Source organism: Triturus cristatus, chromosome 12 (genome assembly GCF_964204655.1).
Source record: "Triturus cristatus chromosome 12, aTriCri1.1, whole genome shotgun sequence".
Classification (NCBI taxonomy): Eukaryota; Metazoa; Chordata; class Amphibia; order Caudata; family Salamandridae; genus Triturus; species Triturus cristatus.
Window position 1 is genome coordinate 101,733,835 of NC_140595.1, and position 22,952 is coordinate 101,756,786.

General features: G+C 45.9%; 1 protein-coding gene across 3 annotated transcripts in view; it reads right to left on the reverse strand.

Annotated features, from left to right (window-relative positions):
- Nucleotides 1-22,952, reverse strand: part of LOC146772741 (proto-oncogene Mas-like) — a 124,105-nt gene that overhangs the window by 88,379 nt on the left and 12,774 nt on the right. For all 3 annotated transcript variants that reach the window (XR_014972297.1, XM_085639018.1, XM_085639019.1), the window contains one exon: nucleotides 917-1,033. The gene's annotated coding sequence lies outside the window, so the exon portion shown is untranslated. The remainder of the gene's footprint in view (nucleotides 1-916; nucleotides 1,034-22,952) is intronic.

The following is a 22,952-nucleotide window of genomic DNA, read 5'->3' on the forward strand; positions in this document are numbered from 1 at the left end:
GTCCAGGGAAGGCATGGCTTGGCAGTTCGGGCTGGACTGTTCCCATGAGGCACAGGGTCAGACTGATTTGCATATGGCCATGTCTGAACTGGGGTGGCAGAGTGGGCTAAAGAACGGTGATGGATCAAACCCAGATCTGTTGACTGGGTGTGAGTGTTTGATTGGTTCTGATGCTCCGTCCATCACCACCCCCTTTTGTACCGCTTTGTTCGCCATAAGTTGGCAGGGTATGCTCAGACGTGAGTCCCTTGCTCACTTTGCCACTGGATTCAAGCAAGCCTGGCTGAAGACGGCTGAAATGCCAGAAACCGGTCCTAGGAAACTTGTTTCCGGTCCAGGGAAGGCATGGCTTGGCAGTTCGGGCTGGACTGTTCCCATGAGGCACAGGGTCAGACTGATTTGCATGTCTGAACTGGGGTGGCAGAGTGGGCTAAAGAACGGTGATGGATCAAACCCAGATCTGTTGACTGGGTGTGAGTGTTTGATTGGTTCTGATGCTCCGTCCATCACCACCCCCTTTTGTACGACTAAATTATGTGGCAAGAAAACTCAAATATGCAGCGTAATGCGGGACATTTTTTTGATAGTATTACCTCATTATTTTGCCTTTTTTGTATACAAATGAACACTTTCTGGGTAAATGTTTCACCTCATTAGCACCACTTTGACACCCAAATACAGAAATACGCACCATAAAGGTTGCAGTCAGTCAGGCATACTGCGTTTTCAGTAACTTTTTATCCATTTGAGATAGAAATTTGTTTTTGTTGCTGAAATTGACTTATGCAGCCGATGATAGGTTGTGTGGCAAATGTGGCAAATCCACAATTATTCAGAAAATGCTGCAAAATGCTGCAAATTTGTATACTTCCATTGGCACTGGCCTTATTAAAAATCAAGAAAAATGGGTTCTTACCTCTGGTGTAGTAGAAAAGAAATCCATAATTGAGTTGCAGTGCGGGCCTCGCAACCCCAGGACCCTGGTGTCACTGCACCTGCTGTACCATTGATAGCTGTGGTCTCACTGCATTGTCTACGAAGAATTAAAAAAATAAAATTAGACCAGGGATCTCCAACCTTTTCTGTGCTGAGAGCTTCTGCAGAGTTCTGTCTTTGAAGTGGGAGAAGCTTCTATAGGTGTGCCTTTGAAGGGCACAGGTGCCCTGTCTGCCTTGCCCTGGCTCAATACTAAAACAGGGGGTTTATAGCCCTTTGTGTTGCGGCAGGACACCACCTATTCAAGTATAAGTGGGGCCGTGCCCAGCTCCTCCCTTTCATTTTACCAGTGATGGCCCATCTAGACACACTTAAGCTCCCTCTTGTGTGTGGCTGTCTAGGAGGAATACACAAAGCCCAACTGTTAACTACACCCAGTCATTTAACCCAGCGACAACCTGCATGCACCAAATGGCTCAGGCAGGAAAATGGCAACTTTCCAAAAGTGGCATTTTAAAAATAGTAATGTGAAATCTAACTTCACCATTGGCTAGGATTTTTCATTACAATTCAAAAAACACCAAACATGAATGAGTCACATATTCCCATTTGGAAGTAACAGCTTATTAAATGTAATAAGGTAACCCTAATATTATCCTATTGGGAGAGGTAGGCCTTGAAGTAGTAACACATGAATTTAAGAGTTTTTCACTACTAGGACATGTAAAACTTAAAACAACATGTTCAACTTTTAAAAATACATTTCACCCTGCTTCTGGGCTGTCGGGTGCCTTCCCTAGGGGTGAGTATATGTATTAAAAATGTTGTTTGGGCCTGACAAAAGGTTTATATTACCAGGTCCAAATGGCAGGTTAAAACTGCACACATAGGCTGTAATGGCTGATCTGAGACATATTTAAAGTATTGCTTAAGTGGGTGGCACAATAAGTGCTGCAGGCCCACTAGGAGCATTTAATTTACAGGCCCTGGGCAGAGGTAGTGCCACTTTAGTAGGGACTTACAAGTATATTAAATATGCCTTATTGGGTATAAGCCAATCTTACCATGCTTTAAGGAGAGAGCACAAGCACTTTAGCACTGGATAGCCGTAGTAAACTGTTCAGAGTCTTAAGGCCAACAAAATTGAAGTTAGCAAAACAAGAGGTCTGAAGGCAAAAAGTGAGAGGGAAAACCTCGCCAAGGATGCCAGGTCTAACACTAACCATGTAAAATAAATATACATTCACATGTCATAGGGTTCAAAGGTTCTCTGATGTTGTCTCTCAGGTCAAGGAGTATGCCATGGCATATCTTCTACCTCCATGATTTTGAAGCTATGATGCCACCAACCAGACACTAGTAAATGAAAAAGGAGATTTCATCACATGACCACAACACTAAAACAGCACGTCTGTTACGCCCTGCCAAGCCACCCCTCCATGGCTAAGTCCTCAGTGAAACATGGACTCCTTCACGGAGAAAATCCACTCACCTGGAGGCATGCACACATCTGGCAGGTCATCCCTTTAGACTTTGGAGATGCGTAAGGCCCAAAAAACAATAACTCACAAATAACTCTGTCAGGCTTTAGACCAAGGCTGTCGAATGAGCTACCCTTACATCTCAGATCTCTCACTCTCTGTAACACTTCAGGTGAATGCTAAAAGCTCAACACTACTAATTCTATACACCTGATGTCTCTTTAACATCAGTTTCTGACTTCTCCCTCATCTCAGGTCTCACGCTCCTACTTAAACTGTCACGTCCCTCCCAAAAGCCATTTGGACCAATTCACAGAGATTTTTCCATCATTCAGTGTAACTTATTCATTACTTTCTAATGATTCACTAAGGCTTTCAAGGAGAAAACCACATCAACTCATGAACAAAAGATTTGTGAATTGAGAGCATTGTATTATTGTACACTGCCTGAACTGTGTAAACAGTCATGCCAGCACTCTGCAAACATGAACACGTGTCCCATGCTCCTTTGCTTTCTAAATCGCTCCACTGTGCAACTGGGCTAGTTCTGCCCTATAAACACACAGCTAAACTAATAAACAGCAAAAGTCATGTGAGTGCTTGCTTGGTTTAATATGAGGCAACTCTTGCTGAAGATGTGAGGCCATCTGTAGCCAGGCCGGGCAAGATTCTCACACCCATGCTTTATGTATTCAATCAATCAATCATAACATTTGTAAAGCGCACTACTCACCCGTGAGGGTCTCAAGGCGCTGAGGGGAGGGGTGCTGCTACTGCTCGAATAGCCAGGTCTTGAGTAGCCTCCTGAAGGTGAGTAGGTCTTGGGTCTGCCGTAGAAGGACGGGGAGGGTGTTCCAGGTTTTGACGGCGAGGTGGGAGAACGATCTGCCACCGGTGTTCGCTCTTCGGATGCGGGGGACGGTGGCGAGGTCGGCAGAGCGGAGCTGGCGGTTCGGGGTGTAGAAGGTGAGTCGTCTGTTGAGGTATGTCGGTCCGGTGTTGTGGAGTGCCTTGTGTGCATGGGTGAGGAGCTTGAAGGTGATCCTCTTGTTGACGGGAAGCCAGTGCAGGTCTTTTAGGTGGGGTGTGATGTAGCTGCAGTGAGGGATGTGTTGCTACAGTCCAGATTTTTCTTTCTTTGAATTCTGGGATGTGTAGTCTTGCTTATTCTGTTATGAAACAGGATTTAAGAAAACCTGGAGGGGCACAGAACTTCATACGTGGACCTGGGAAACTAGGCAGCTATGCGTAGCTGACCTGTCACTGTTGAGTTCTGGCCTGTCAGATGCATGGGGCACAAACGTCATATGGAAACTCCATTCTGGTTTTCTGACATCAAGCGCATGGCTTTCTACATAGAACAATGCCCCAGGATGCATTCTGATGCATCTCCAAAACTCCTGGCGCTGTCTTGTGACAACTTTCGTTACCGGTCTCATCATGACTATATCACAAAAGCAGGCTAAGCATGAATTTGTGCTATACAAATGTGTTTAGTAGTGGCAGCACAGGGCCTGGAAAAGAATGGGCCTGAGGAAGAACGCCTCAACTGTACCCCATTTGTAATTCACATGGGTGAGCTTCCGGGCGCAGGTATTCCAACACAACCGCGGGTATGGTGGAGCTAACCAGAATACTACGCATTCTTGAGACTGTTCTGAGACCTGTAAAATAATAGCCATGCCAAAGCAAACTGCAACTCTTATCTCTCTCTAGGTCACTGAGAACAGGCTGAGTTTTGCAATGGCATTAGTCATGGTAACTTTTGTGGACGATGGCTATTCCTCTTCCGATTCCGTGGGTTCGGTCTTTGCAGGATATCTTGTATCTGTCTGGGATGGCTATGGCGATGTCCGGTGCCGAGGAGTCGTTCCACCAGGTCTCGGTCAGGAAGGCTACGTCTGGAGCCGTAGTGTCGAGGAGGTCCCAGAGCTCGACGGCGTGTTTGCGTGCGGAGCGAGTGTTGAGGAGTATGCAGTGGAGATGGTTGGGTCCGGTCCTTAGAGGCTTGGTGGTTCTGTCACAGGAGAAGCTGCATGTGTGGCAGGAGAAGGGTCCGTGGGTGCGTTTCGGGGAAGCCTGGAAGCAGAGGTAGTCCCGGCCTGTGTTGAGAGCGTGGAGGGTGTTGGCGTCGTATCGGAGTCTGACGTTGCGGGAGGTGCGGGGTCCAGGGGTTCTGGCGCTGGACGCGGTCCAGGCGCGGACGGGTGCAGACGGGCTTGCCTTTGGCGCACTTTTGTGCGCCGCTGCGCGCCCGCTGCGTGCGTCCGCTGCGCTTCCGCGCGGCGTCCTCCATAAAAGGCTAAGTGGGAGGGAGGAGCAGCTGGGAGGCGGGAGCGGGGCGGCCAATGGGTGGGAACAGAAGGCAAAAGGGGGCGGGCCGCAGGGGGGCAGCGGCGGGGTGGGAAACAGAAGGCAAAAGTGGGCGGGCCGCAGGGGGGCAGCGGCGGGAAGCGGGGAGCGGGGGAGGCAAGGAGCGAAGGGCACAGAGAAAAGCTGGAGCGCTAAGGAGCGCAAACTGGATCTGAAAACAAGCACAAGTTAGGACAATAAGGAGAAAATAAACGGACAATCACATTATTAATGCTAATTTTATCAGGCAATCACAGTGCAGACAGGCAGCACAGGGGGCACACCAGAGGCGAACTCACAACAGCGGTGGCAGCGGGAGGAAAGACACGCGCTCTCAGGAGGAGCCGTGCGACGTGGGGAGTGACCCGATCTGCGAGCAGGTCAGCGTCACACCCACTGCCCCGCGGCGTCCTCCATAAAAGGGCAAGTGGGAGGGGGGAAAAGCTGGGAGGTGGGAGCGGGGCGGCCAATGGGTGGGAACAGAAGGCAAAAGGGGGCGGGTCCGCAGGGGGGCAGCGGCGGGGCGGGAAACAGAAGGCAAAAGTGGGCGGGCCGCAGGGGGGCAGCGGCGGGGAGCGGGGGAGGCAAGGAGCGAAGGGCACAGAGAAAAGCTGGAGCGCTAAGGAGCGCAAACTGGATCTGAAAACAAGCACAAGTTAGGACAATAAGGAGAAAATAAACGTACAATCACAAAATTAATACTAATTTTATCAGGCAATCACAGTGCAGGCAGGCAGCACAGGGGGCACACCAGAGGCGAACTCACTACGGCGGCGGCAGCGGGAGGAAAGACACGCGCGCTCAGGAGGAGCCGTGCGGCGTGGGGAGTGACCCGATCTGCGAGCAGGTCAGAGTCACACCCACTGCCCCGCGGCGTCCTCCATAAAAAGGACAAGTGGGAGGGAGGAGCAGCTGGGAGGTGGGAGCGGGGCGACCAATGGGTGGGAACAGAAGGCAAAAGGGGGCGGGGCCGCAGGGGGGCAGCGGCGGGGCGGGAAAAAGAAGGCAAAAGTGGGTGGGGCCACAGGGGGGCAGCGGCGGGAAGTGGGGAGCAGGGGAAGCAAGGAGAGAAGGGCACAGAGAAAAGCTGGGGCGCTAAGGAGCGCAAACTGGATCTGAAAACAAGCACAAGTTAGGACAATAAGGAGAAAATAAACAGACAATCACAAAATTAATGCTAATTTTATCAGGCAATCACAGTGCAGGCAGGCAGCACAGGGGGCACACCAGAGGCGAACTCACTACAGTGGTGGCAGTGGGAGGAAAGACACGCGCGCTCAGGAGGAGCCATGCGGCGTGGGTAGTGACCCGATCTGCGAGCAGGTCAGCGTCACACCCACTGTCCCGCAGCGTCCTCCATAAAAGGACAAGTGGGAGGGAGGAAAAGCTGGGAGGCGGGAGCGGGGCGGCCAATGGGTGGGAACAGAAGGCAAAAGGGGGCGGGTCCGCAGGGGGGCAGCGGCGGGGCGGGAAACAGAAGGCAAAAGTGGGCGGGCCGCAAGGGGGCAGCGGCGGGGAGCGGGGAGCGGGGGAGGCAAGGAGCGAAGGGCACAGAGAAAAGCTGGAGCGCAAAGGAGCGCAAACTGGATCTGAAAACAAGCACAAGTTAGGACAATAAGGAGAAAATAAACGGACAATCACAAAATTAATACTAATTTTATCAGGCAATCACAGTGCAGGCTGGCAGCACAGGGGGCACACCAGAGGCGAACTCACTACGGCGGCGGCAGCGGGAGGAAAGACACGCGCGCTCAGGAGGAGCCGTGCGGCGTGGGGAGTGACCCGATCTGCGAGGAGGTCAGAGTCACACCCACTGCCCCGCGGCGTCCTCCATAAAAGGACAAGTGGGAGCGAGGAGCAGCTGGGAGGCGGGAGCGGGGCGGCCAATGGGTGGGAACAGAAGGCAAAAGGGGCGGGGCCGCAGGGGGGCAGCGGCGGGGCGGGAAACAGAAGGCAAAAGTGGGTGGGGCCGCAGGGGGGCAGCGGCGGGAAGTGGGGAGCAGGGGAGGCAAGGAGCGAAGGGCACAGAGAAAAGCTGGAGCGCAAAGGAGCGCAAACTGGATCTGAAAACAAGCACAAGTTAGGACAATAAGGAGAAAATAAACGGACAATCACAAAATTAATACTAATTTTATCAGGCAAAGCCCAACTGTTAACTACACCCAGTCATGTAACCCAGAGACAACCTGCATGCACCAAATGGCTCAGGCAGGAAAATGGCAACTTTCCAAAAGTGGCATTTTAAAAATAGTAATGTGAAATCTAGCTTCACCATAAGTTAGGATTTTTCATTACAATTCCAAAAACACCAAACATGAATGAGTCACATGTTCCCATTTGGAAGTAACAGCTTATTAAATGTAATAAGTTAACCCTAATATTATCCTATTGGGAGAGGTAGGCCTTGAAGTAGTAACACATGAATTTAAGAGTTTCTCATCTACTAGGACATGTAAAACTTAAAAGAACATGTTCAACTTTTAAAAATACATTTCACCCTGCTTCTGGGCTGTCGGATGCCTTCCCTAGGGGTGAGTATATGTATTAAAAATGTTGTTTGGGCCCGACAAAAGGTTTATTTTACCAGGTCCAAATGGCAGGTTAAAACTGCACACATAGGCTGTAATGGCTGGTCTGAGACATATTTAAAGTATTGCTTAAGTGGGTGGCACAATAAGTGCTGCAGGCCCACTAGTAGCATTTAATTTACAGGCCCTGGGCAGAGATAGTGCCACCTTAGTAGGGAGATACAAGTAAATTAAATATACCTTATTGGGTATAAGCCAATCTTACCATGCTTTAAGGAGAGAGCAAAAGCGCTTTAGCACTGGTTAGCCGTAGTAAACTGTTCAGAGTTTTAAGACCAAGGCTGTCGAATGAGCTACCCTTACATCTCAGATCTCTCACTCTCTGTAACACTTCAGGTGAATGCTAAAAGCTCAACACTACTAATTCTATACACCTGATGTCTCTTTAACATCAGTTTCTGACTCATCCCTCATCTCAGGTCTCACGCTCCTACGTAAACTGTCAAGTCCCTCCCAAAAGCCATCTGGACCAATTCGCAGAGATTTTTCCATCATTCAGTGTAACTTATTCATTACTTTCTAATGATTCACTAAGGCTTTCAAGGAGAAAACCACATCAACTCATGAACAAAAGATTTGTGAATTGAGAGCATTTTATTATTGTACACTGCCTGAACTGTGTAAACAGTCATGCCAGCACTCTGCAAACATGAACACGTGTCCCATGCGCCTTTGCTTTCTAAATCGCTCCACTGTGCCACTGGGCTAGTTCTGCCCTATAAACACACAGCTAAACTAATAAACAGCAAAAGTCATGTGAGTGCTTGCTTGGTTTAATATGAGGCAACTCTTGCTGAAGATGTGAGGCCATCTCTAGCCAGGCCGGTCAAGATTCTCACACCCATGCTTTATGTATTCAATCAATCAATCAATCAATCAATCAATCATAACATTTGTAAAGCGCACTACTCACCCGTGAGGGTCTCAAGGCGCTGAGGGGAGGGGTGCTGCTACTGCTCGAATAGCCAGGTCTTGAGTAGCCTCCTGAAGGTGAGTAGGTCCTGGGTCTGCCGTAGGAGGATGGGGAGGGTGTTCCATGTTTTGACGGCGAGGTGGGAGAACGATCTGCCACCGGTGTTCGCTCTTCGGATGCGGGGGACGGTGGCGAGGTCGGCAGAGCGGAGCTGGCGGTTCGGGGTGTAGAAGGTGAGTCGTCTGTTGAGGTATGCTGGTCCGGTGTTGTGGAGTGCCTTGTGTGCGTGGGTGAGGAGCTTGAAGGTGATCCTCTTGTTGACGGGAAGCCAGTGCAGGTCTTTTAGGTGGGGTGTGATGTAGCTGCGGTGAGGGATGTATTGCTACAGTCCAGATTTTTCTTTCTTTGAATTCTGGGATGTGTAGTCTTGCTTATTCTGTTATGAAACAGGACTACAAGTCCCAGGATTTAAGAAAACATGGAGTGGCACAGAACTTCATGCGTGGACCTGGGAAACTAGGCAGCTATGCGTAGCTGACCTGTCACTGTTGAGTTCTGGCCTGTCAGATGCATGGGACACAAACGTCATATGAGAACTCCATTCTGGTTTTCTGACACCAAGCGCATAGCTTTCTACATAGAACAATGTCCCAGGATGCATTCTGATGCATCTCCAAAATTCCTGGCGCTGTCTTGTGTCAGCTTTCGTTACCGGTCTCATCATGACTATATCACAAAAGCATACAACGTAATCCTGCGCACACATACGAAATAAAATGCATAGATGCAACGTTAAACACAAGTAATATGTCCAGAGTGCTTCAGTGATAATGTACATGCCACTGTCTAATCGTGTTTTACTTACCATTATGTCCTGACATCATTCTACCTTAACGTTTACACTCTGTTCACTCGAATAGTTGTTATTTTTTGAATGCGTCAATGATGTACACCTTTATATGGGTTTTGTTCCGTTGGGTTTCCACGAGTGTTGAGGTGGTCCTCACTTGGATTATTGAGATGATATGCGTTCATTTTCAATAGTCACCTTTGTTATGCGCTTACATCATTTGTTTGTATCATTCCCAGCCCTGAAGAGTCGTGGGATCACTTTTCCCCGACGAAACACGTGTCGGCTGGTTGCGTTTCTCTCAGGAATAAAGAATACCCAGTATCACTGAAGCACTCTGGACATATTACTTGTGTTTAACGTTGCATCTATGCATTTTATTTCGTATGTGTGCGCAGGATTACGTTGTACGATTTTGCTGTAGGGCTTCCCTACACACATTGAGGGGTTACATAGGGTCTCCCCTTCCTGTATGCCCCATACCTACCTGTTCACCCAAACTCACTACACGCATATTTGCTGAGCGCTATTACTTCCTACACACTATAACCCTTAACGCAGTTGTTTATATCACAAAAGCAGGCTAAGCATGAATTTGTGGTATACAAATGCGTTTAGTAGTGGCAGCACAGGGCCTGGAAAAGAATGGGCCTAAGGAAGAACGCCTCAACTGTACCCCTTTTTTGATTCACCTGGGTGAGCTTCCGGGCGCAGGTATTCCAACACAACCGCGCGGTATGGTGGAGTTTACCAGAATACTCCGCATTCTTGAGACTGTTCTGAGACCTGTAAAATAATAGCCATGCCAAAGCAAACTGCAACTCTTATCTCTCTCTAGGTCACTGAGAACAGGCTGAGTTTTGCAATGGCATTAGTCATGGTAACTTTTGTGGTTGGAAACAGAGCACATAGTGAAGTGTAGTCTGGTGAAGCCTGATAAGAGCAGTGCCGGCTTCAGTGCTGGTGGTGCCCGGTACAATGTTTGTTGACGTCCCCCAATGACCACCTCCGCCACGGATTCCCTCACTACTACCTTTTAACAGTGCCCCTCAAGTCTCCATAACCACACTCTCTCACGTGCAGTCTGCATGCAGCTTTTTGATGGCAGGTAATAGTTCACTGTTCTATATTAGGATTTTAAAACTTATAAACTACAGGTAACAAAAGGATCTCTCTGACAAAAGCAGGTACCAACTGAACTTTTTATATTATATCAGTGCTTAATTTGAGCAGGTGGTTTTACCAGCACTTGTCAACACTGGCGCTTATGACAGTCTGCCACAAGATGGCGCTGTCTGGCTCATTTACAGATGACCACAACATTAGTTAATTATGAATTCGATATACATTAAAAATGACTATACCTTGCCACCTAAGGCAATCTTCTAGCTTTAGGAGCCTGACATAGTCTGAATTGTCACGTTGTAGGAGTGTGATTGTTAGCAGTTGTGATGTTCGTATCATTGGCAGGATGGCAGGTGTAATATGTTGTAAAGAGAGCCCTGGCACTTATTCTTTTTGCAAATTAAGCACTGCATTATATGCACTTCTGTGATCTGCATGGTACACATGCTTTGCAGCAGGCATATTAACCCGCTGCGCTACTTTATGAGGAGTCAGAAATTCCACTGAACAAAACTCCATCTCTCAGACAGCAGAGCCATTAATCACCAGAGTTATCGTGACATTTTTTATTGTTGCTGGTAATTTCTGCAGACAAGGAACCCTGCAGCAGGTGCTTTTGACTCCATAATAAATCTAAAAAAATGCCTCCCCCCCCCCCCAAAGTTAGCGTCAGGTAGTGGCTACTTATGCTGAACCACCCAAGTGCTGTTGTATTTTGTAGCCTAGTAATGCTATTACTAGGTGCGTACAATGTGCATTCAATGGAGAAGGAATTACACCTGTGGCAGTTAAAGGGGAAGTTTGCCCCGGGCGTTCATATTCCTTGTACTTAAATAAATAATCTTTTTTCCCCTGAGTTTTATATAGCGCAAACTCGACCTGAATCTATCAGAGATCTTTACATGAGCACCAGTTCTGCTATAGACGAACACATTCATTTTTTTTATTAGGCACGGGGAGATTAAGCTATTTGCCCAGAATCACAGGATGTTCAGCGTCCTTGCCAGGACTCGAACCCCGTTCCCCAGCTTTGAGGTCGACTGCTCTAGCTGTTAGGCCACACCCTCTCTTCGTTCCTAAATGCTGGGAGCTGTTTCTTGTGCTATGATTCTTTGTCAATGAGATGATGTGTGGCATACTTTTATTTATTATTTCCACATATGTCTTCTGTTCCAGCCTGTGTGGAATGTTGTGAGTCATGAGGAATGTGTGATGTCATCAGTGAGAGTGTTCTATCCTTGTTGAGGTTGCTGTATGCACATGGGGCTGAGCTGGTTACACCCTTCTAGCTCATAGTGGAGTTCCTTTACTTGTAACTTGTTCCTAAATAAAGTACCTGTGCCTGTACCTACCTGCGTCTCCTGTCAGGGTGCTTCTTTGTATTGCGTCAGTCGCGACAAGATTGATGAATTCATGTGAGAGATACACTACTGCAGACACAGAAGACCCACAAGGCTAGAATAGGAGGCAGGATACCACACAACACCCCCCTCACAAGCAACAGCAGCACAAAGAACAAAAACTTAAAAGAACTAAAAAAAAATACATAATGACCAAACTGAAGGAGCAAAACTGTTCTCATTTATAACACACAAATAACACTGAAACAATGAAAGTAAAATACAACCTTATAAACAATGCATGCACCACACAAGAAGTAATCTCAAAAGTATACACTACTGCACACCTTCCCACAGGGGAAATGGCAACACATATGAGCTCAGACATCCCCTCACACAAGGAAATGAACTGCACACCCATGCAGGGTACACCCCCCCAAAAAAACGTCATCACCAATAAGTCACTGGGCATCACACCAAATGTGGTATGCATGTGTCAATTAAAGGACACATGGGACTTCACCCTCGTGGAGTACACATCCTCAACACAAACTGCATATGGGAATAAAACCAAGTGAAATACGCACATTCCACCAAGCATTACTGCCTATCTTTCCTGTCGAGTATGCACCCTCCATGGCAACAACACCTGGGCATTCAAACCAGTAGAGTAGGCATTCTCCATGCAACTAGAACACAGGTATCCGACCCAGTGGCGTAAGCAACCTCCAAGTATACAGCACATGGGCCATTAACAGTGGCGGCTGGCATATCCCGAGTGTGGTAAGGCGGGTGGGACATTTAAAATAAAATAATAATATATTAAAAGCATTTACCTGCGAGTACGACACGATGTCCTCCTCAACGGTTTTCTCTTTCCTAGAGGCAGGCAGGATCCAAACTCCCAAACCAATCCTAGCGCTGCTTTCACCAGCATGAGAGCAGGGCTAGGATTGGTGGGAGCGGCCTCACTCGGCGCTCCACAGCGCTCTGGGGGCCTTGGCTTTCTCTAACCTAGCTCTATAAGACAGCTGGGTTAGAGATTTCAAAGTGCGCATGTGTGGCTGGCCGTTGCAAGACAGCAGTCCAAAAAGACATGCGCACTTTAAACTGATAGGTGCCCTGCTCTCTCTGCTGCTACCATTCAGCAGGCACGCTCTATTGTGACGCTCCGTTCAGGACGGGGTGAAGAAAAATAAAATGGAAATGCTTTAACTTCATTACCGTTTTATTTTTCTCTCTGGGGCCATTTCAGTGGGGCGAAGCTCCTCTGCTCAAACAGAGGAGCTGCCCAAGGCCATTAATCTAGTGGAGTATACACCCCCGCACAAACAACCCAGTAGAGTATGTACCCTCCATGCAAACAGCAACAGGCAATCAACCCAGTGGCGTACACCGTCTCTATGCAAAGAGCACATGGACATTCAACCCAGTGGAGTACACTTTCTCTATGCAGAGAGCACATGGACATTCAACCCAGTGGAGTACACTTTCTCTATGCAAAGAGGACATGGACATTCAACCCAGTGGAGTACACCTTCTCTATGCAGAGAGCACATGGGCATTCAACCCAATGGAGTACACTTCCTCTATGCAAAGAGCACATGGACATTCAACCCAGTGGAGTACACCTTCTCTATGCAGAGAGCACATGGACATTCAACCCAGTGGAGTACACTTTCTCTATGCAAAGAGCACATGGACATTCAACCCAGTGGAGTACACCTTCTCTATGGAGAGAGCACAGGGACATTCAACCCAGTGGAGTACACCGTCTCTATGCAGAGAGCACATGGACATTCAACTCAGTGGATTACACTTTCTCTATGCAGAGAGCACATGGACATTCAACCCAGTGGAGTACACTTTCTCTATGCAGAGAGCACATGGACATTCAACCCAGTGGAGTACACCTTCTCTATGCAGAGAGCACATGGACATTCAACCCAGTGGAGTACACCTTCTCTATGCAAAGAGCACATGGACATTCAACCCAGTGGAGTACACCTTCTCTATGCAGAGAGCACATGGACATTCAACCCAGTGGAGTACACCTTCTCTATGCAAAGAGCACATGGACATTCAACCCAGTGGAGTACACCTTCTCTATGCAGAGAGCACGTGGACATTCAACCCAGTGGAGTACACTTTCTCTATGCAGAGAGCACATGGACATTCAACCCAGTGGAGTACACTTTCTCTATGCAAAGAGGACATGGACATTCAACCCAGTGGAGTACACCTTCTCTATGCAGAGAGCACATGGACATTCAACCCAGTGGAGTACACTTTCTCTATGCAAAGAGGACATGGACATTCAACCCAGTGGAGTACACCTTTTCTATGCAGAGAGCACATGGACATTCAACCCAGCGGAGTACACTTTCTCTATGAAGAGAGCACATGGACATTCAACCCAGTGGAGTACACCTTCTCTATGCAGAGAGCACATGGGCATTCAACCCAGCGGAGTACACTTTCTCTATGCAGAGAGCACATGGACATTCAACTGAGTGGAGTACACCTTCTCTATGCAGAGAGCACATGGACATTCAACCCAGTGGAGTACACTTTCTCTATGCAGAGAGCACATGGACATTCAACCCAGTGGAGTACACCTTCTCTATGCAGACAGCACATGGACATTCAACCCAATGGAGTACACTTCCTCTATGCAAAGAGCACATGGACATTCAACCCAGTGGAGTACACCTTCTCTATGCAGAGAGCACATGGACATTCAACCCAGTGGAGTACACTTTCTCTATGCAAAGAGCACATGGACATTCAACCCAGTGGAGTACACCTTCTCTATGGAGAGAGCACAGGGACATTCAACCCAGTGGAGTACACCGTCTCTATGCAGAGAGCACATGGACATTCAACTCAGTGGATTACACTTTCTCTATGCAGAGAGCACATGGACATTCAACCCAGTGGAGTACACTTTCTCTATGCAGAGAGCACATGGACATTCAACCCAGTGGAGTACACCTTCTCTATGCAGAGAGCACATGGACATTCAACCCAGTGGAGTACACCTTCTCTATGCAGAGAGCACATGGACATTCAACCCAGTGGAGTACACCTTCTCTGTGCAAAGAGGACATGGACATTCAACCCAGTGGAGTACACCTTCTCTATGCAGAGAGCACATGGACATTCAACCCAGTGGAGTACACTTTCTCTATGCAAAGAGGACATGGACATTTAACCCAGTAGAGTACACCTTCTCTGTGCAGAGAGCACATGGACATTCAACCCAGTGGAGTACACTTTCTCTATGCAGAGAGCACATGGACATTCAACCCAGTGGAGTACACCTTCTCTATGCAGAGAGCACATGGACATTCAACCCAGTGGAGTACACTTTCTCTATGCAAAGAGGACATGGACATTCAACCCAGTGGAGTACACCTTCTCTATGCAGAGAGCACATGGACATTCAACCCAGTGGAGTACACTTTCTCTATGCAAAGAGGACATGGACATTCAACCCAGTGGAGTACACCTTTTCTATGCAGAGAGCACATGGACATTCAACCCAGCGGAGTACACTTTCTCTATGAAGAGAGCACATGGACATTCAACCCAGTGGAGTACACCTTCTCTATGCAGAGAGCACATGGGCATTCAACCCAGCGGAGTACACTTTCTCTATGCAGAGAGCACATGGACATTCAACTGAGTGGAGTACACCTTCTCTATGCAGAGAGCACATGGACATTCAACCCAGTGGAGTACACCTTCTCTATGCAGAGAGCACGTGGACATTCAACCCAGTGGAGTACACTTTCTCTATGCAGAGAGCACGTGGACATTCAACCCAAGAGCACATGGAGATTCAACCCAGTGGAGTACACCTTCTCTATGCAGAGAGCACATGGACATTCAATCCAGTGGCCCACCTGATGTCCAGAGGGTCATGACTAAATGTAGGAATGCCAAATACTGATACGCAGGGCCACTGGAATTATGCAGCAAGGTAGGGCCACATTATGCAGCAGGAGTGAGTAAATTATGCGTCAAGAACAGGCAAATTATGTGGTGTAATGCGGCACATCTTGTGACAGTATTACTTCATTATTTTGTAATTTTTACACTTGTTAACCCTGTCTGGGGATTTGTTGCACCTCATTAGTACCCGTTTAACACTCACATGTAGCAATAAGCAACGGAAAGGTGACCAGTCAACATTTGCATAGGGCCTTCCACTGTGCAGCAACACCAGCTGCTTCAATTTTAGTGACTTTTGGATCGTTTGAGCTCGCACCAAAATTTATTTTGTTAAAATCTGCAGATTATACCGCAGATGATGAATTATGTGGCAAATTCGGCAAATCTGTAACTATGAAAAAATTCGCCATGGTCTTGCAATCACATAATTCCAGTGGTCCTGCAGATGAGTTACTTCATCGCAAACACTGACATAACCATTCACACAACCAGCAGAAACATAGAACAGACGTTTTTCAATCCATACCCCCAAATATATATATATGTCTATATATATATATATATATATATATATATATATATATATATACACACACATATATATGTATTTATACACACATATATGTATATATATATTTTTTTCTATATTTTTCTAATGCCTATATATATGTATATATACACACACGCACATATATGTACATATACATACATATATGTATATATATATTTTTTCTATATTTTTCTAATGCCCATATATATATATCTATATACACAAACACACATACACACACTCACACACACACACACATATATATATACACACACATATATGTATATATATATATATATTTTTCTATATTTTTCTAAAGCCCATAGCACACCTGTCCTATTTAACACTCTGATGATAAAATCCTGAAATGTTTATGAGCGACAATATTTCATGGCATTTTAAGGAAATTTGAGCTAAGTTTCTTGTTGGCTTCAGTGCTTTCAATGGACGCGTGGCCACGACTGAAAGCGTCACGCGTGTATCAGTTCAGGGGTAAACCAGTTTAAAAAAGAAAATAACACAGAGCGAATACTGTAACCAGGGCCTGCCCTTCATTTCAAGTATTCAACCATTTCTAGTAATAAATCGGCGAAGGTTCGCCTTCCTCTTCGTTCATACCATTGGGGATGTTACACTCCGCCATTTCTAACAAAAAACACCACAGCCCTCTGCCGCATCCTTATTGTTAGACCTGCCACTTGTTCATCCACAACTCTTTTTCAGCCACTCCGCAGAGTCCACCCATTGACAGAGTTAGCGGTTACATTTTTGTGAGCATTAAGGGACTTAAAACTTTAAAATGCTGTAGGCGCCCACCCACAGAGTCACACCTCACAAGCCCGCATTTCCTCACATTTTACAATCCATAAAACTCTCCAGAATTACATGCAGCAGTCGCAGTTTTCTAGAAGTATTATAGAGAAAACCTGAGTGAATTCCAGCTTTCACCAGCGTTTTGGCATTTCAGCTTGCGTAATATTAGGCGTTGTCCATTTACACAAGGTGAGATGTTACTGCTTTTGAGCACCATGGAGTAATCCATTCCTTTACATCTCATTTATTTTGGGGTGTTGCTTATTTTATTTATTTTTGCAGTTTTTTTATATAGCGCAAACTCGACCCGAAGGTATCGGAGCGCTTTCCATGAGCACCAGTTGCGTCACAGACGGACATATTCATTTTTGGGGAGGCACAGGAAGATTAAGTGATGTGCCCAGAATCACAGGATGTTGAGCCGACGCCAAGACTCGAACCCGGTACCCCAGCTCCGAAGTCTGCAGCTCTGGCCATCTCCAGGATGGGAAGGAGAATTTTGAGAATACCACCAGCTGTTGAGTCTGTGGGGCAGCCTGCCTGGTTGCCTCCCACACACTCCTTGAAAGGGCATTTAACAGTATGCAATCGTACAGATGTTTGGCACACATGCATAAAATAATTTATCAGTACATGGTCATCAACTGAGAATACATTGCATTCCCAAATCCAGCCGTTTGTCAGTTTAATACAGGCCTTTGTGCCAACAAGCATTGGCAAACCCAATAGGTTTTACCTATGTGAGATCTAGTGGTTTTGTTTTTTAGACATGCGCCACAGCAGCGCGAGCTGCCTAACAATATGGCTGAAAGTAGATAAAGAAAAGTGCTAAGATGCGGCCTGCGTTGACTGTCATAGCACTTTTTTCCCCCTCTAAGCCATGTTGCACAACAGCCTGTGTTGCTGTGCAAAATGTCTGTGTCTTAAAGGGGTGATTATTGTGGTTCATGTTTGGGCTCATACGCTTTTCTTAACACCTCAATTCCAGCCATATATGGCATTTCAAAACAGTTGCTCAAACATCCTGGTGGACCTCTATTAACACTTTTAAATAATTTCTTAATTGCAGACTTGTTGCCAAAGATGGGTAGTAATCAGTGCTTAATTTGTAAAAAAAAAAAAAAAAAATTGCTAGGGCCCTCGCCAGCAGACCACTGCCGCTTGCACCATCCATTGCCCCTGCCAGTGTTGCCAATGACAACACCAACTCAACTACTAACCATCACACCAACAAGTGGGACAATTCATACTATCCCATGTCTCAAAGCTATAAGAATGACTTGGGCGGCAGGTATGAGTCATTGTTCATGTATATTCAATTAATAAACAGCTGCTGTTGTGCTCATCCCTAATTAGGCAGACAGCGCCACCATGTGGCAGACTGTTATAGGAACAGGTGCTGACATTTGAGTGCCGGTGCTAAGCACCGGAAACCACAGGCTCCATTAAGCACTGGTGGTAATAGTAAAATGAAATCATGATGTGACTGCAAAAAATATGTGCTATATTTCAAAGGTTTCTCCACAGAACTGATAGCGCTGCCATCAGTCTTTTTTGCAAACAAAAATTCATCATCAATTAATCTTTATTCGGATATAAAAATATCCACAAAAGAACATGACATTTAACAAAATTAAACGTTTCATTATCAAAACAATTTATACAAAGATAAAATAATTAAAATGTTTCATGTCATCATAAATTGGCCACAACAACAGCATTGGGACATTAAAAACAATAGTCGTCATTTTAGCAAGTACCTCTAAAATAGCAGCAAAGATATAGTGTTATAAAGTACAAGGTTTTAACCATTTTAGGACAGGGAACTCCAACATAGATCAAGTCCTTGTAAACATCACGACACATCTTAAAAATAATATGCCAAGCCATACGTAAGTTGACAATAGAGGTGACATTAAGACAAGAAAAACATAGAATGCTTTGTTAACAAATACCCCTCATGTGGCCGCAAGATATGATATTATAAAGTGCAGGCTAATAGCCAATTTAAGACAGGGTGTTACAACGTAAACTAGTTCTTTAAAAAACATCATGACGCACCCTAACTACAATATCCTAATCCATTCATGATTTGGTTAAATCCTTGGCTAAGTCAATGATAAAGCGAAAATTAAGCGTAGAAACTTCATAAAAATAACTCTATTTGTGAAACCCGTCCATCCCTACCCTCTAAAGCAAAGGTGTCTACACCTCATTTCTAGTCTTCCTTAGTTTTGCGGCTAATCTTAAAAAATTCACGGTACAAAACAACGTGAAAGGGTCGAAAGAAAGTTTCAGGAACAGGAGAGCCACCCTTACCTGGGTAAATGTATTCTTTCTTAAAATAGTTTTTAAAAATAATGCCCAGGGGTACTCATAAAAGGGGCAAAAAAATACAAAATGTAGGGTATCCTGCGGAGATCCCAGATCGCAGCCGCAAGGACCCTTTGTTTCAACATCTCTTGTGAATCCTGCGGGAACAGATAAAATATGGTGCAAAAGATCCAGTCTGAATCTAGTCATTAAAAATCTATCATTTTTGTTGTAGATGTACGCCAGGTAGGGTTCTAAGCCTGATGATGACTTTGTTAATATGTGGGCTCTCACTGAAACTTTCAATATTTCGCTGTCTTCCCTTGCATGAGCTAAGCGCCGGAGGCATTCCAATTTTATGACCCCCTTTGCTTGGGGCGTCAGAGTCGTGGGCGCATCAAAATAATTTGCAAATCCCAACCATTTCAGGGTGTCCTTTATGTATTTAATCCAGGGTATCTGATAGCCTTTATCTCTATTAATGCAGTCCTTGAGTATTTGTCTACTTAGGCTAGCCTCAGGGTTGGTCCAAATTTTGATCCAACACATTATTGGTTTGATACTTAACCTGTCACTGATATAGGGGAGGCCTAGCTCCTCGTGAACGATGTAGGCAGGCGTGCTTTGAGGTACTTGCAGAATCCTTCTGAGGAACTTGTTTTCCTCCAATTGTATCAAAGAGGTATTTCTGAAACCCCATACCTCGCTCCCATACAGGGTTTTGGCACAGCATATCGAGTTATACAAATGCAGTATTTCATTTGGTGACCAACAACCTAATCTCGAAGCATGATTCATTATTGAACCCATCGTGCTTGTTTGTTGACTGCATTTGTCTGAAATTAGTGTTTTAAATTTGAGGTGTTTATCAAATATTATCCCTAGATAATTAAAAACCTCAACCTTCTCTAATTTATGGCCCCCAATTTTAAAAGTAAAGTTCTTTGAAGGTCTTTTCCCTGTTTCCATTATATATGATTTGGTAAGATTGGGAGATAAATCTAAATCTGCCATAAACCTGCTAAAACCATCGATGAGAGACTGGAGACCCCTTCCTGTACGGGACAAAAGAACTGCATCGTCCGCATACAGGAGAACAGGTATACTTCTCTTACCTACTCGTGGACAGTCTACCCCCAGCTCTACTCTACTCTACTGCTTTATCTAAACCATTTATATATAACGTGAATAAAAAAGGCGCCAAAATGCAGCCTTGTCTTACACCCCTGGTACATGAAAAGTGTTCAGTCAGATTCCCCTCATTACTATATCTAACCTGAGCGGTTGTGTTCAGGTGTAACATTTTTAAGATATATATCAGACCTGAATCAACCCCAAGAAGCCCTAAGATCTCCCAGAGCTTCTTGCGGTTTACCCGGTCAAAAGACGCAGTCAGGTCCATAAAGGCCAGGAAGACCGTCCCCTCGCCTGCCAAAGTATACTTTGCCACCAGATTGTAAAGGTTAAGGCATTGGTCCGTTGTAGAACGGCCAGTTCTAAAACCGTACTGAGCGTCAGTAATAATCTCATTTTCCTCTGCCCAAGCCATCAGACGGTTTAGAATGACCTTACCTAGTACCTTCACCGTCACATCTATTAGCGAGATCGGGTGATAACATTGGGGGTCGCTCTTGTTACCCTTTTTAAACAAAGGTACTATGCTAGCCGTTGACCATGACCTGGGCATTCCCATTTCCACTGCAGTATTCAAAACTCTAGTGAGTATGGGAGCCCATAGATCAACCTGGGACATAAATAGATCAGGAGGGATCCCATCCGGACCTGGCGCCTTGTTACGTGTCAGAGCATATATTCCTTCCTGGATCTCGCCCACCGCAAACCGCATCCATGTACTAGGTAAAATACCAACATCTGGAATTTGTCGATCAACAGGGCTGCCATGGTTATACAGGTTCTTGAAATGTGTTACCCATGCTTCCGGCAAGATATGACAGGCCACCTTCACATTATTCAGTGCCTGAAAGCTAGGGTCATTAATCACCCTCCAAAATCTGGTCATGTCCCTCTGTTCGGCTGCCTCCCTCAAATTCTCCCAAGCCTCACGTTGGAGGGTATATTTCCTCTGTTTTGTGGCAGATTTATATTGGGCCCTGCATTCCGCAATCCTACTCCTGTTCTGGGGGACCATTTTAAGTGCCAATTTCAGGTCCTTTTGAGCTCTGGAGCAAGCTTTATCGAACCACTTTGGTGATAGATTAGACATGGGCATTGATTTCGCCCTCAATAGCCTATCGATATCCCTTGCTGTGCTCTCGAATGCACTAATTAATTCTCTACCCTCCACTACCTGGTCTAAGCACTTCCATATCCCACTTTCCGGGATTGTAATAAGCTTTCTATAAAACGCTTCCCCGTCTACGTTACTCCATCTTATACGCCTACCCTGGTCTACTGCTTCAAATATTCCCCTAGACGTCATATTCCTTGGCTGAGAAAGTGAATCTGAATCCCTCAAGGACAATACTAGCGGGTTGTGATCACTAAAAGCACTAATCTTTATACTAAAATCTATAACCTTGCATTTAATGGCATATGAAACGAAAATAAAATCAATGATTGTATCCCTACCCCTGCCCTTAAAGGAAGGATTAATTATGTTAGACTTCCTGACCTGGATTAAATCCATCGTGGGGGTTAAGTCGTAAGTGCCCAGGATCTTACTTAATTCACCGGCTTCTCTTGTGTGCTCTAAGTGCCAGTCCTTTGTAGATGGGCAGGAGTCCCATTCCCCCCCCCCCATTTCAGATATGGACATTGATGGCAATTAAAATCACCCAGTAAAATCAGCTGAGGGCGTCTGTCTTCTAATTCGTGTAAACCTGCCAATCTTTCATTGAGCTCGTACAGCCTCTGCATCGATTGTCCCGCATTGTAGAAATTTATCAGGATAAATTTTAGGCCCTTCTTATAATATCTAATACCTTGGATGTTGTCCGAACTCCAACTCAAGACCTCCCAGGACCCTTGTATGGACAATGACACATAGGTTATTAGGCCGCCCTTTGCTCGGCCCATTGTTGTTTTTCGGGCATGGACAAAAAACATTTTGTATTCCTCTAAATGTGGGACTACTATCAATTTCCCACGTTTCCTGCAGGCAGATAATTTGGAACTTTCTACTAAAATCTAGCCATTCCTCATTTTTTATTTTGGCTGCGATCCCTGCAACATTCCACGAGACCACCCTAAGCTCTTTAAGAGCTGTGTCTTCCGCGCTGCTAACTAAATTAACCTGCCTTAGCGGTGAAGTCCCTACTGGCCTACTTACAGCTAATACAGTACCGTTTCCCCCTGGATCTCGTGATATCTCATTATGGAGCATAACGGCTGGGAATGGGTTTCCTGCCGAACCATCAACATCAATCACCGCTGAGCTCACTTGGGTAATGACATTCGTCATCTTCACACCTGGACCCAGTCAGTCCAGTTCGTCCATTACTGCTGCATCAGACAGTGGGGAGAATCTATTTGATACTAATCCAAGTCTATTCGCCCCACCGTTTGTAGTTTCCCCTCTCCTGTGGGCCACTTGACCTCTCTCTTTCAATTTATCCCTGTAGAAGAAATTTAAGGGAAACATCTTTATACTGGTCCCCCTGTCAAAGTCCCCATAGCGGGAAATAAGTAGATCTGTTACCAACTCTGGATACCTGAAATTAACAATTACGCAGTCACCTGCGAACTTTTTCCTAGAGGCCCCAACCCAGGCCACC